The sequence below is a fragment of the Staurois parvus genome, unplaced genomic scaffold (assembly GCF_062004578.1).
Source record: "Staurois parvus isolate SC_StPar_1 unplaced genomic scaffold, SC_StPar_1.0 ptg000953l, whole genome shotgun sequence".
In the NCBI taxonomy this organism is placed as follows: Eukaryota; Metazoa; Chordata; class Amphibia; order Anura; family Ranidae; genus Staurois; species Staurois parvus.
In genome coordinates, this window is record NW_028318749.1 from 1008577 (window position 1) to 1024449 (window position 15873).

Sequence of the window (15873 nt, forward strand, 5' to 3'; positions counted from 1 at the left end):
TTCTTGCTTCCTGGAACTGATATTTTGCATTTTGTTCTTATTTGCTAAGTATACTACACAACTACATTGTCTACTCAAAATTATTTTACTGTGTGGATTCTTAATTCCTCCTTTGTACTATGTGATAAGCCATTCCCCATACAGTAGAACTGTGGGCAAAACTTAACTTGACATATGCTGCAGTCTCTCAATTTCATTAGCACAGTAGTTTTCAATTTCTTAGCCCACTCTATAACATAGTTTTATTACCTAAAACAATTCACAAACCCATCTAGCACACCCAGCTTTCCAATATCCAGTTTGCTGCAGGGATGGGGGAAGGAAATCACGAAATAGACACCAGTTACCAGTAGACCTGGGAACATCCAATATAGCTTGGAAAGACAAAAGAAACAGCAGCACGGGATATCCGTCAACGATATATGTGATTTTATTGAAACAATTAAAATTAGTACACTCACATGTAAAGTTCTTGGCAAGTGGCTCACGTACAGATCTCAGCATGGGAATAACATCAAGTGTGTTTAATACATGACCATTTCAAATCCCTCAGCCGGCATATCGAGGGACTGAATCGAGGCTGCTAATGATTGTATGGAGATTTATGACAAAGAAGGTGTGTCCTTTGAAACGCATTACCGCCCCCTCCCTGCCCTCCCTCTCCTCCATTCCAACAGTGTACGGAGATCCATGAGGCAGTGTTAGCAGTGTCAGCCATTAGCAGTCTCTGACAGCTGTCAACATTCAGTCCCTCGATATGCCGGCTGAGGGATTTCGAATGGTTGTGCACTAAACTCACTTGATGTTATTCCCATGATGTACCTGTACCTGAGCTGCTTGCCAAGAACTTTATACATGAGTGTACTAATTTTAATTGTTTCAATAAAATCACATATATCGCCTATATATCGTTCCTTTCGTTTTATTACCTGTTGACTCTGCTAGTAAATCCATTATTTTTACACTTCCTGTATAGGGCGACAACACTAAAACAGGGTAGTTGTAGATGGACAATTATATATATATATATATATATACACCCCTCACATTTCTGTAAATATTTTATTATATCTTTTCATGTGACAACACTGAAAAAATTACACTTTTCTACAATGTAAAGTAGTGACTGTACAGTTTGTATAACAGTGTAAATTTGGTGTCTCCTCATAACAACAACACACAGTCATTAATGTCTAAACTGCTGGCAACAACAGTGAGTACACCCCTAAGTGAAAATATCCAAATTGGGCCCAAAGTGTCAATATTTTGTGTGGCCACCATTATTTTCCAGCACTGCCTTAACCCTCTTGGGCATGGAGTTCACCGGAACTTCACAGGTTGCCACTGGAGTCCTCTTCCACTCCTCCATGACGACATCACGGAGCTGGTGGATGTTAGAGACCTTGCGCTCCTCCACCTTCCATTTGCGGATGCCCCGCAGATGCTCAATAGGGTTTAGGTCTGGAGACATGTTTGGCCAATCCATCACCTTTACCCTCAGCTTCTTTAGCAAGGCAGTGGTCATCTTGGAGGTGTGCTTGGGGTCATTATCATGTTGGAATAGTGCCCTGTGGCCCAGTCTCTGAAGGGCAGGGATCATGCTCTACTTCAGTATGTCACAGTACATGATGGCATTCATGTTTCCCTCAATGAACTGTAGCTCTCCAGTGCTGGCAGCATTCATGCAGCCCCAGACCATGACACTCCCACCACCATGCTTGACAGTAGGCAAGACACAATTGTCTTTGTACTCCTCACCTGGTTGCCGCCTCACACGCTTCATCTGAACCAAATAAGTTTATCTTGATCTCATCAGACTACAGGACATGGTTCCAGTAATCCATGTTCTTAGTCTGCTTGTCTTCAGCAAACGTTTATGTTTGCGGGCTTTCTTGTGCACCATCTTTAGAAGAGGCTTCCTTCTGGGATGACAGCCATGCTGACCAATTTGATGCAGTGTGTGGCGTATGGTCTGAGCACTGATAGGCTGACCCCCCCACCCATTCAATCTCTGCAGCAATGCTGGCAGCACTCATACGTCTATTTCCCAAAGACAAGCTCTGCATATGACGCTGAGCACGTGCACTCATCTTTTTTGGTGAACCATGGCGAGACCTGTTCTAAGTGGAACCTGTTCTGTTAAAACGCTGTATGGTCTTGGCTACCGTGCTGCAGTTCAGTTTCAGGGTCTTGGCAATCTTCTTGTAGCCTAGGCCAGGGTTTGAAAAAGCCGCTCGCCTGCTCGCCAAATGCGAGGAGAAATTCCTGTGTGGCGAGCGGCGAGCACAGATGATGGATGGAGCAGCTGCACCTGCGCTCCAAGCCTCATTGTGAAGCCGAGTTCCGGTTTCCAACTTCCGGCTTCTTCGGCACCGCCATTACACTGGCAGCGCTGCTGAGGGGACAGGTGCAGGAGAGGTCCGCTCTCCTCCGCTGAGAGGAGACACCCTCTCCACCGGGGAACTCGAGGGGAGGTCCGCTCTCCACCACCGCGGGGGACACAAGGAGAGGCCCGCTCTCCACCACCGCGGGGAACCTTGAAGTATTTTTGGGTATGGTCTGTGGAAATTTTGTTCAGTTTATGTATGGTTATTTGTACATTCTTTGTGTACGGTTAGAGGTCCATCCTCTACTCCTACAGTTTTTATAAAGTTTAATTTTTTATTAAACACCCTATTGTACACGTTGTATAGCTTTTAGTAGTACCTGAAAACTTGCATAGTGCTTTCTCTTGGTGTCTGTACGAAATACGGTAATAATAATATGCCACGTTAGCCATAGATAGTAGAAAGGATGTGAAAATGTAAGCAACACCTTTTTGCTAGTTAACCTAATATACTTTAGTGCAAGCTTTTTAGAATACCGAGTTGTCTTCACCAGACATGGTGTCATACCTTTACACATCAGTGACATGAACATACACATAGTATATCCAACAAATGGTCACCAGGGGATGCCTCTGGCAGTCTGCCAGGATTCGGTGACAATGGTCCTATGTCTATGGATAGACCTTACATCCAGTTATTAACACATTGTGTCCTTTTTTAATACTTTAATGGCAGAAAATGTGTTATGTGACTTTCTAATATAATAACAGAGATGCTGTGAATACACATTACACGTTTAAATAGATTTCATAAATTAGGTTCTAGGCTCAGTCTGGCCTCTTATCCACTATAAGACTTGATTATGTAGACCAGCTTTCTATTAGACTGTATTCTAAAGAAAAATGTAATTTCATAAGCTTTAAGGGGGTGTGGTTGGGTGGAGGGGTTAGGGGCGGGCCAGGGGTGGGGATGGAGGCAGACCTGGGCAAAGTTGGGTGGAGCAACTGGTGGAGAGTAAGGTTTGTGCCTGGCTAGTAGGTCTAGACTCGCCATCTTTATGTAGAGCAACAATTCTTTTTTTCAGATCCTCAGAGTTCTTTGCCATGAGGTGCCATGTTGAACTTCCAGTGACCAGTATAATAGAGTGAGAGCGATAACACCAAATTTAACACACCTGCTCCCCATTCACACCTGAGACCTTGTAACAGTAACAGGTCACATGACACTGGGGAGGGAAAATGGCTAATTGGGCCCAATTTGGACATTTTAACTTAGGGGTGTACTCACTTTTGTTGCCAGCAGTTTAGACATTAATGGCTGTTTGTTGAGTTATTTTGAGGGAACAGCAAATTTACACTGTTATACAAGCTGTACACTCACTACTTTACATTGTAGCAAAGTGTCATTTCTTCAGTGTTGTCACATGAAAAGATAGAAAAAAATATTTACAAAAATGCCACTAACGGCACCCACAGCCAGGCAAACTGTATTTTAACATTCTTCCAGATAGCTCAATAAACAGTCTAGGGGGTTTGTTTTTTTTGTGTCTATTTTAGAAATGATGAGCTTGATTGGGGAATGGGGGTGCTTGGGATACCTGGGATACTCAAACTGAAGAAACACCGTAGAACTATGACACAGTTGAGGACCTGCTAAGTCTTTGACTGCTCTAATCCAAGATGCAAGCTGAACTGCACAGCTGTGGGAGTAGTAGTACAGAAAATGAAAAGGAATAACAGTTTCAAATGGTTATGTTAAAGACACAGTGCTTGGCTGCTCTAGTTGCAAGGTTAGAGAAAGATCATGCTCCTGGCTGTCTTGCATTGCACTAGAGCTCCACTTCATCCCAGACACGCGAGGTATTGTACTTCACTGTCCTCCCCCTCCCTTGGGCAGGGGTGTCAAACTCGATTTCATCCCGGGCTGCATTAACATTGTGGTTGGCCTCAAAGGGCCAGTTGTATCTGTAAGACTAGATGTCCAGGGCACCCCCTGTCAGGAATCAAGGAATGACCAGAAAGGTGTGGACTGACACAGGGAAACGCAGGTTTCAGGTATAGTACAGTAATACAGGTTATTATTAGCCACCCAGATATATATATATATATATATAAACGCACAGTGAACAAACCAACCTTACACTAATCTTAGTAGGTGCAGGAACACAGGCGTAGTCAGGGCTGGAGAGGTGGAACGGTCAGGCCGGCCGTAGGGTTCTGTAATGACCGTTTGGTGGTACCTCTAGTGGTCCCCAGGACAGGATTCCCCAGGGCGTGGAGTCTAAGTCCCAGTCTGCTTATTCACCAGGGCCCCTGATGGTGGGGATGGACTTGGAGCAGACAGGAACCAGGTCGCGGCCCCTGAGTACACCTGCTAGTAATAGAGGGATCCGCCAGAGGTATGTGCAGGTACGGCTGGATCCGTGCAGGATGGATGGATGGCAGAGTAGTTAGCGTGGTCAGACGGGCCAAGTCAGCAACGTGCGGGCAGCAAGGTACCAAAGGAGTAGGAAGAGAATAGTCAAGGTCACAAGCCGGGTTCAGTAACTCACGGACAGCGCGGTACAGGGGATCAGGCAGAAGGATGGTCAGGCAAGCCAGGGGTTCAACAGGAGACGGTCAGCAGAGGTCAGAATCAAGCCGGGTCAGCAACGAAGCAGGAACACAGGATACCAGGTACAGAGGCTCATGGGAAAACATACACCAAGGCCCAGAGCACAGGCCTGGTCATGGCTTAAATACACCTTTCTGCAATCAGCCCCAGGTTTGGCTGATTGTGAGCTTCTGGCTGCTAAGAGCACCCGCTGGTCAGCTCTGGTACTGCAGCCCACACGGCAGGTGAGTCCCACCACCAGTGCTGAGTCCATTGCTGAGAGCACCCGCTGGTCAGCTCTGGTACTGCAGCCCACACGGCAGGTGAGTCCCACCACCAGTGCTGAGTCCATTCCTGACACCCCCCTTCCTTACATCAGATGTCAAGAACCCCCCCCCCCACACCATCAGAAGTAAAGAGTCCCCCACCCTTGCTTACATCACAGTGCACCCCCTTACCTTGCGCTGCTGCCAGGAAGAACCTGGGGATGGAACTGGGAGGCAGAAAGTGCAGGATCTGGAGGAGGAACAGAGGAGGTCTGAAGTCAGCTGCTGGAATCTGCTGAATGCTAAGACCAGAGACGGCGGAGTGGAGAGGTGCTGCGGCTGCACAGAGAGTCACAGGATCTGGTGGAGAAGTTCTGTCCTCTGCTGCCGACTGCTGAGACAAAGTGGGGGCAAAGACGAGGGAGGTGCCACAGCTGCAGGAGAGGTGCGAGGGCCACACGAAATGGCCTGACGGGTCGGATTCGGCCCATGGGCCTTGTGTTTGACACCTGTGCCTTAGGGTGTGATGGCTGGTGTGTACTCACTCACCTTTTAAGAAGCTCCCAGGATTCAGAGTGGCTGCTGTCTTGGCCTTTCTCCTGGACAGGCTGCTTTTGGCTTGGCTAAGGGTCTGCAGCTAGGCCTAGCTGAGACCTAAGCAGGGTGAGTTTCTGGACCTTTCTGTCAGGAGCATGTAAACACTCCTGTTCTTTGACAGCTGCTGGTCATATTTCAGCATCCTAGTTTTAGCTATGATGCATCCCTCTCTCTCTGTCCACCTGCAAGGTGATTGATGTGGCCAGTCTCTGGGTGGAGACCAAACCTGATTTAAGGCAGCCAAGCCTGCAGTCTGATGCTTGCAATATTGCATTTGTAACACATTTTTCAAGCTGCCTGTTTGTCTGCTCTGCTGAATGGATTTCCCTGTGTATGATCTAGGAACGGATATCGATTATTCTCTGAACTCTGCCTGCCTTTTGACCTGGACTGTCATTTAACTACTCTGCCTGTCTGCCAACCACAAGTACCTGTTTGCTTTGCTCAGTTTGCGCTTGCCTCTCTCTCTTCTGCTCCAGGGGGACAAAGCCCCCAGCACAGGGGTAGCCTCCAGATGGATGGACCCTGCACTCTCTTCTCAGGCTGCCACGCTTCAGAATATTTATGAACTGTTTCACCACCTTCTAGGCCTGCCTTCCTATGGATTGGTGGAAGCTCTATGAATATTCAGGCCGCAGCCTCTGTCTCCAAACCCACTATGTTCTGGAAACTTCCAGAGAGTTCTAGAAGACAGGGGGAAGTAACAGAGAGGTAACAGAGCCACAGCTTCCTAAACACATTAAACCCCTGCCATGCCCCCAAATACAGGAGAGAGAGAGAGAGAGAGAGAGAGAGAGAGAGAGAGAGAGAGAGAGAGAGAGAGAGAGAGAGAGAGAGAGAGAGAGAGAGAGAGAGAGAGAGAGAGAGAGAGAGAGAGAGAGAGATCCTTTAAATAATTTAAGCACAAACTTTTTTTTGCTACAACATGTGTCTGTTTTTTACCCTATAAACTGTAATTTCAGATTGACATCTCTGTAGTCCTGACTATGCATTTGTTACTATCTGCCATGAAGTAAGATCATACTAGAACTGAATTTCAGACAGATTGTGGTTAGTTTTTATGCTATTTTTAATATTTCTCCACATCAAGATCATATTGGCCCTGGAGCTACACTAAAGTTTAAAATAAAAGGTCTACCTGTAAAGGAGGTGTGTACATACATCCTGATACCTGTGCAATTCTTACTGGTTTCTTCCACTGACTTTTATGTTATTAAAGGACACAGTAGTGACATGGACAGAGATAAATCAGTGGGAGCTGTGGGGGACCAAGGAGATTAACACTGTGGATGACAGTATGATGCAGCAGCAGAGGTGATGGATGACAGGGGATGCAACAAGGGTGCTGGATGATAGACAAGCGCAGCTTTAGGATTGTTGGCAGGGAGCTGTGGTGTTAGTGTAAGCCGTGTACCGGGGTGGGCTCCCCAGGATACAGTGAAGTCACGAACGAGGAAAGTAACCCCCACACCAGCTTTTGCCACAACAGAATTTTACTTAAATGTGGCAAATAAACACAACCACAAATGCTGAAAACATACAATAAATTTACATACACCCAGTCAAAAGGCTGAGACTCTTGTGCTGCACAGCACGGCGCTTTCTGATGGATGAAGGTAGAAAGTGTAGTAATTTACCTACTGGCGGGCACAACTAAGCTGCCACACCTTACCCGTTATTACCCTAACAGAGCAGGAATCAGTGTATGGGTGGATGGTATGGGCTAGCCTGCGGTGCAGCACAACAGCTTACAATCTTACACAAATCTACAGTATTCCCTCTCCCATAACTGATCCTGTAGCACGTGCCTGAGTATTCCTTCTGAGCAAAACGCCAGTCTGGCTTGAGTTTGTAGGATTTTATCAGCTCTCCAATGTGAAATGTCACTTTAAGTTATGGAGTCCTTCCAATGATCAGTAACAACACTTGTGGCCTGACACAGAGACCCTAACTAACTAACTATAGGTCTGGACTCAGTCTCTAGGCGCCAACACTGAAATGAGGTGCGTGCACAATCTTACCGACCCGGGTCTGCTTTGTATCTGCTGGTGACTCTGAATAGAACAAATGTCTCTCCAACAAGCATGTGATATTGCAGTATATGTTGCATTGTTCTTCTGCTCTCATCAGCATTCCTGGCAGCAATCTTCCTTTCTCTGAACAGGATCAGGGTCTTGGACACAATCAGCTTCACTTAGCCACAGCTCTGGTTACTGAGGGATGCACTCACACCTGGATGTCATCGGATTCTCAGCTCACACGGCCCCTTCATTCAGCATCATCCAGAACATGGCTGCAGTCTCCTCTTCCTGTTCACTAAACTCCATGTGAAAACCCAACCTCTTATTGAATATAGAAATATCTATGCAGTCTGAGGCTGTGTTAGAAAAACAGTGACATCTTGTGGCTAAACCGCAGAATGTCACTCCAGAACGTTTAATTTACTCCACACAATCAGTGTTCAAACAATGAGAGCTGTTTCCCCATCTCACATTAGGAATGGAGGGCTACATCAAGGTGTAGTGGCAGATGTGTAAAAGGGTTCTGGGTGACAGAGTGATGCAATGACTTTTGACAATATTTGAATGGATTCCAAATATGGACTTATAGTCAGTGGTGTCACAGGGAATTCTGTGAAGGGGTACCTGCTCAAGGCTTCTTGTGCACAGGTGAAATTTAGGAAGAGACTGTTAGAGATTCTGTATATCACCCTACAGAAAAGACTGTGCACAGTCGACATGTGTTTATCTGATGCTTTTCTGCAAACAGGAACTTTATTATTAAACTAGAAAAGCTACAATTTCTGGGGAAATTGTGTGAAGTGTTCTTGCCTCCACCAGTAGTCTACAACTGGAGTTGGCGGAGTAACTGGGTGGAGTGGCTTGTCAGTCTGCTGCCTGCTCACACACCTGGATTCCTATGGCAACTCACTCTATAGCAAGGGCTATAAAACTGCTTCAAACTGCTCCAACTTGCTCACTTCACTGGTGGTTGCCATCTTCAAACGGTTGTAGTTTAAAAATTATAAATCCTACACCGAAGAGCTTTATATTGTGAGAATCACAAGACCCAGACCTACATTTTGTTGCAAAGTACAGTCATGGCCGAAATTGTTGGCACCCTTGATATTTCTCCAGGAAATCATGTATTTCTCACGAAACGTATTGCATTAACACATGTTTTGCTATACACATGTTTATTCCCTTTGTGTGTATTGGGACAAAACAAAAAAAGGGAGGAAAGAAAGCAAATTCGACATAATGTCACACAAACCTCCAAAAATGGGCTGGACAAAAGTATTGGCACCCTTTCACAACTGCGGATAAATAAGAATGTTACAAGCATGTGATGCTCCTGTAAACTCACCTGGGGCAAGTAACAGGTGTGGGCAATATAGAAATCACACCTGAAAGCAGATAAAAAGGAGAGACGTTCACTTAACCTTTGCATTGTGTGTCTGTCTGTGCCACACTAAGCATGGACAACAGAAAGAGGAGACGAGAACTGTCTGAGGACCTGAGAACCAAAATTGTGGCAAAATATCAACAATCTCAAGGTTACAAGTCCATCTCCAGAGAACTAGATTTGCCTTTGTCCACAGTGCGCAACATTATCAAGAAGTTTGCAACCCATGGCACTGTAGCTAATCTCCCTGGTCGTGGACGGATGAGGAAAATTGATGAAAGATTGCAACGCAGAATAGTCCGGATGGTGGATAAGCAGCCCCAAACATGTTCCAAAGACATTCAAGCTGTCCTGCAGGCTCAGGGAGCATCAGTGTCAGCGCGAACTATCCGTCGACATTTAAATGAAATGAAACGCTATGGCAGGAGACCCAGGAGGACCCCACTGCTGACACAGAGACATAAAAAAGCAAGACTACAGTTTGCCAAAATGTACTTGAGTAAGCCAAAAGCCTTCTGGGAAAACGTCTTGTGGACAGATGAGACCAAGATAGAGCTTTTCGGTAAAGCACATCATTCTACTGTTTACCGAAAACGGAATGAGGCCTACAAAGAACAAAACACAGTACCTACGGTAAAATATGGTGGAGGTTCAATGATGTTTTGGGGTTGTTTTACTGCCTCTGGCACTGGGTGCCTTGACTGTGTGCAAGGCATCATGAAATCTGAGGATTACCAAAGGATTTTGGGTCGCACTGTAGGGCCCAGTGTCAGAAAGCTGGGTTTGCGTCCAAGATCCTGGGTCTTCCAGCAGGACAATGACCCCAAACATACGTCAAAAAGCACTCAGAAATGGATGGCAAAGAAGCGCTGGAGAGTTCTGAAGTGGCCAGCAATGAGCCCAGATCTAAATCCCATTGAACACCTGTGGAGAGATCTTAAAATTGCTGTTGGGAAAAGGTGTCCTTCCAATAAGAGAGACCTGGAGCTGTTTGCAAAGGAAGAGTGGTCCAAAATTCCGGGTGAGAGGTGTCAGAAGCTTATTGATGGTTATAGGAAGCGACTGATTTCAGTTATGTTTTCCAAAGGGTGTGCAACCAAATATTAAGTTAAGGGTGCCAATACTTTTGTCCAGCCCATTTTTGGGGTTTTGTGTGACATTATGTCATATTTGCTTTTCTGCCTCTGTTTTATATTTGTTCCAATACATACAAAGGGAATAAACATGTGTATAGCAAAACATGTGTTAATGCAATACCTTTTTTGTGTGAAATACTTGATTTTCAGGAAAAATATCAAGGGTGCCAACAATTTCGGCCATGACTGTATGTCTCTGAAATATTAAAAATGAAGGCACAGTCCCAGTTTAGAAATTGCCCTTCAAATTTGAGGTGGCAAGAGTGGAGTTTCAATGAATGTCAATGGGCGGCGTGTGTTGCAAACAAATGGTCATATTGTGAAAACTATCAGGACTATGGCTTAGCCGTGGGCATTTTTAGTGGCAGCAGGGTTAGCTGAACGTTTTGATATAAGATTTGTGTAGGTGGGCTTGAAAATGAGGGAGTGGTGGCAGTTTAGAAATCATGTCCTGATTTTTTTAGCTCACACTCTAGCTTTTGTCAACTCCCACTCTAGTTTTGAACATTCCGCCATTCATTCCTATGGGACCAATTTCACCACAAAAACGCCGATATTTCGTGAACCATTCAGCGAAACGTTCCACAAAGTAATAGCTCACCAATCAGGAACATTCCACACGTTTTGGTATATTTCTGTCTATGTAGTGTAAAAACTGTGGGAGGAGTTAGGGTGGTAAATTTGGCTATAATAATAAGAATATATATGTGAGATAACAGTAAGTGGTCTTGCCATGCAAGAACACTTAACAAGACATAGCGTTTAACCATGGATGCAGCTACAAACCTATGAACACTGCCATCTACTGGTTGAAAGATATACCTCCAATTAATATTTATACTGATGTAGTTGTACAAAAATGCATGAACAATATATTCCAACACCGTCACTCAACAACTACTCCTTATATTAGTCCCAATTTGGATCTCAGTTCTATAAATCTGTTTCAGTTCACTAGAAGATGTCATCTGTTCATCAGCAGCTCTGATCGACATTTATTTCTCATGGGTTGGGAGTCTTTGCATCTCACCCATGAATCTGGCTCTGGTTTTAATGCTATGTAGGTAGCATAGGACAGACGTTTGGCTGGGATGCCTTTATTGCTTCTGGTGGATTTCCTGATTGAAGCCTCTTGTGGCCTGGTTCTTCTTTTACAATATTTGGATTTTCTGAATTAATTTATATTTGTGTCACTTTGTTGTGTATATTCATGTGACACTGATGTGAAATTTCCCTCAGTTTAAAGCGTTTGTGTTACACTTCACTTCTACTGATGGTTACCTTGTTTGTGTCTTGGTGTAGAATTCTGTATTCCTTTTGAGATTCACTGTACCCCACAAGTACACCTTCCTTTGCGCGAGCATCCCATTTTGTATGGATTTCTTTTGGGATGTATGCATAGGCTTTGCTTCCACAAATTGTTAGATGGTCCAAATTCGGGGCTTTTCCATTCCACAGTTCATATGGAGTTTTCTCAGTTGATTTTCCTGGTAGTCAATTTTGGAGATAGCATGCTGTCATAGTTACCTCCCCACAGTATTTAGTAGGCATATCTGCATCAAACAGCATGGTTCCTCCACTCTCACATAGAGTACAGTTCATTATTTCTGAAACCCCTCTTAGGCTGTATGGCAGAGTAGTTTTAAATATTATCCCATACTTTCTGAATATCACTTGTGTGTTATCACCTGTATATTGAGTTCCATTGTTTGTACGCAATACACTTGACATTTTGTCAAAATTGATGCTTACTTGAGCCAAATACTTTTCAAGTTACTCTGGTACTTCACTTTAGTTTTGTAACAGATATAGTGTAGTATACCCAAAGTAATCATCTATAAAAGTGAGAAAATACCTCCTCTTTCCTGGAGTCAATTTTTCCATTGGACTGCATAGATCTGAATTAATTAAAGCAGAGTTCCAGTTGAAAAAATAAAAATAAAAGTCAGCAGCTAACAAAACTGTAGCTGCTGAATTTTAAAATACAGACACTTACCTGTCTCTCAGTCCAGCGGTGTCCTCACCACGGTTGGTTTCCTGGGTCATCTTCTCTCCCCGGTGCCGGCATCTTCAGTGTGGGCACCTGGCTGTGACAGGTTGTGGCTTCATAGCCAGGTGCCCACTGCGCACGCACAAATAGCGCTGCACTTTGTGAATAGTCCCATTGTCTTCTGGAACCTGTCACGTGTCCCAGAAGACTACGGGAAGGGAGGGGGGGAGGACAACTTCCACTTCCGATTGCCTTAGTTGATCGCAGCGGAAGTGGGAGTGTGTACCTGTCAAATTCGGGTACCCGCTCCCCAAAGGTGCCAATCCAGGGGACAAAGGCTTAAAGCGGAACTTCCTCTTTTGGGTGGAGAGCTGTTTTTAGCTCTGCTGTTATTCTGCCTTGGAAAGGGTTTTCTTGTCATTTGTCATGTGACTTGTAGCTCCTGAATCAACACACCATGCTTGCAAAGATGAGGTGCAACTTGTGGACTGAAAAAAATATTCATTATCTGAAGAAAAATCAGTTTCTTTCTTCATACTTTTGGCCTTTTGTAGTTTAATTTGTTTTTGCATTCTAGCCTTACAGATTCTGCAATCTGCTTTTAAATGACCTTGTTTCTTGCACACAAAACATTCACATGTTTCTGGTTGCATGTTACTGTTTTTATTCCTATTTTTCGTCTTTACAGCAGATTCTGCGATAGAAGCACTGTCCCTATTTTTTTTGTAACATCTTTATTTTCAGTTTTCACATGAGCAAAAGAAAACGCAAATAAAAACAGGGCAGAAATAAAGGATAAACAATATCATACGTCTGTGCTTCCAGAAAATTACAAGCACAGTAAAGGATAATCATCATTATCAGAAATACAGGTCAGCACTGTCACTATTAATGCTTTCTGGTTTCACTTATATTCATCCACAAGCTTGCCCTTTACATATGCCAATGACAGTTCATCATCTGGACATGCATCAAGTGCTGTGACAAGTGTTTTATGACTTTCTGGCAAACCACTAAGTAATAGTGCTGTGATATCTTCTCCTGTATCTTCCGGCATTCAACCATTTCCAGGGTGTACCTTATGTAATCCTGCATATCCTGTTCTTTCATCAGCTTTAGTATAGCTTTCTAATCAAATAGAGTTTATTGCTGAGATTAGATCTTTCATAAACCTTTTGTAATCCTTCCCACATTTCTTTCACAAAGCAGTTTCACACTTACATATATGTATGAATCCATCATCTTCTATGCTAAGAGAGATTGTGCGTAAACTTTCTGGTTTTTCTCTATCCACTTATCTGAAGGGTGTTCTGGCCTGACTATATACATTTCCACGTATCTTCTCTTGATAGCAGCATTTTCATCCTGAATTTCCAAGACTGGTAGTTCTAGTTCATTAAATTTGAAAATTAAAACTTTGTTGCAGCTGTGTTACTGGACATTTTATTTTATATTCTGTTGCACTCTTCTTTCTGGTGCTGTTTCTTTCCATTATCTGCTATAGCAGGCTATGGCCGGGTATCTGGCTAGGTGCACAGACAGTGCACAGTCCACCTGTGCTTTTCTGCTGCATCACTGCAAACAGGAACTTTTATTCAGGAAGAAGACATAGAGTGTGTTCATAGATGCAGCTACAACTTATAAACACTGCCATCTACTGTAGGTTAGGATGGCAAGGCATTCCCCGGCTGCTCCCTCCTCCTCCCACCACCCTTGATGCTAATAGAGTGGTTTGAGACTACACTATCCACTGTTAACTGTTTCCTGTGAAGACTGGAAGTTCAGGGAAGCAGCACTGGGAGGACAGGAGTCTGCAGCACTGAAAGTTTTAAACTGCAAGTGCTGGAGTAAGAATTTTAATAAATAGTTTACATGGCAATGTTTATTTTATTATGCTCAATGTTTTTTGTACTTTTCTTAACCACTTCCCGACTGCCCTATAGCAGATTTACTAATACAGAGCAGCACGGGTGTGCAAAATCATGTATATATAAGTGATTTTGCACTTCCGGGTAGGGGGCTCACGCGAGGCGCGTGTGTGCCCTACCCGTGCCACCATTTGTGGCAACGGCTGTCAATCACTAGGTCCCGGACGGTGATTACTCGCTGGCACCCAGTGATTGCCGAGGATCTCCGACAAGGAGGAGAACTGTATGTAAACTATAGAGGTCTCCTCATTGTGAGCTCATACACACTGCTTTGGATGGCTGTGCATAGCACAGCCATCCAAAGCAGTGTGATTACAGTGAAGCACTAGCACAATATGCAAAACAGCACACAATTAACCCTTTGATCGCCCCTCATGTTAACCCCTTCCTGCTCAGTGCCATTAGTACAGTGTCAGTGCTTTTTTTTAGCACTGATCACTGTATTGGTGTCACTGGGGACATCAGTGACACCAAGTCAGTTCCCCCCAGTGTCAGAATGCCTGCCGCAGTTCCGCTTTAAGTCGCTGATCGCCGCCATTACTAGTGAAAAAAAAAATTCAGTATATATCGCCATTTGGAGATGCTATGACTTTCATGTAAACCAATTACTTTTCATGTATTGGGATTTTTTTTAGCAAACATATGTAGCAGAATACATTTTGGCCTAAATGTAGGACGAAATTTTTTTTTTTTTTTTTTTACTGGACATGTTTAATAGCAAAAAGTCAAAAATATTGTTTTTCTCAAAACTGACAGTCTTTTTTTTTTTGTTATAGCGCAAAATACCACCGAAAGAAAGCTAAATTTGTGGGGAAAAAGAGATGTAAATTTCATCTGGGTGCAGCGTTGCATGACCGCGCAATTGTCAGTTAAAATAATGCAGCGCCGTAATGCAAAAAATGGCCTGGTCAGGAAGGGGGGTAAATCCTCACGATGGAAAGTGGTTAAGGTTAAGGGCCCTATGTTGATAAGCCTTTCGCCATAACTTCTAGTTTGGCCCCTTGGCCAATAACTGCTTGAGTCCCCAGGCCTTTTTCCCTAAATTTCCTTAAGCAAGCATAAAATGTATAAAAGTCAGAACTCCTTTGCTTTATAATTGTTCAGACACAGTGACTTGAGGTATAGAGGTCAACACATCAGCCACCAACCAGGCAACTAGCAATTTTGAATTGTCAAAAGTTTTTCTCTGTAATCTTGATGGTTATCTTGTGAATACTCATGTTTCTTAAATGTGTCCCTTTGTTGACTGCTGTTTAACTTTGTGGCTGTGATGCTCTAGCCAAAATCTATTGGGATTTGTTTTCATGGCACCGAAAATGCTATTTTCATACTAGCCTGAAAATATCATATGATTTTCTTCTCACAAGGATATAGTCCCTAGGCAGCGTGGCTCCAGAGACACTTCCTTTGTCATCAGTTTTGCTTGCCAAGTAATTCCTGAGGTGATTTCAGGGCAAGATCTTATAGTCTCTGGTCTGCAGATGTGCTGCATCTGCATATTAGACAACTATTTTTCATTATCATCCTGTTTACTTTGTTATATGTACCTGTGATTATTACATTTATATTTGTCAGTAATCTTGTTTGTATGCAACTGGCTGTTCCATAGTAACTATGTTGTTTATTTGATTG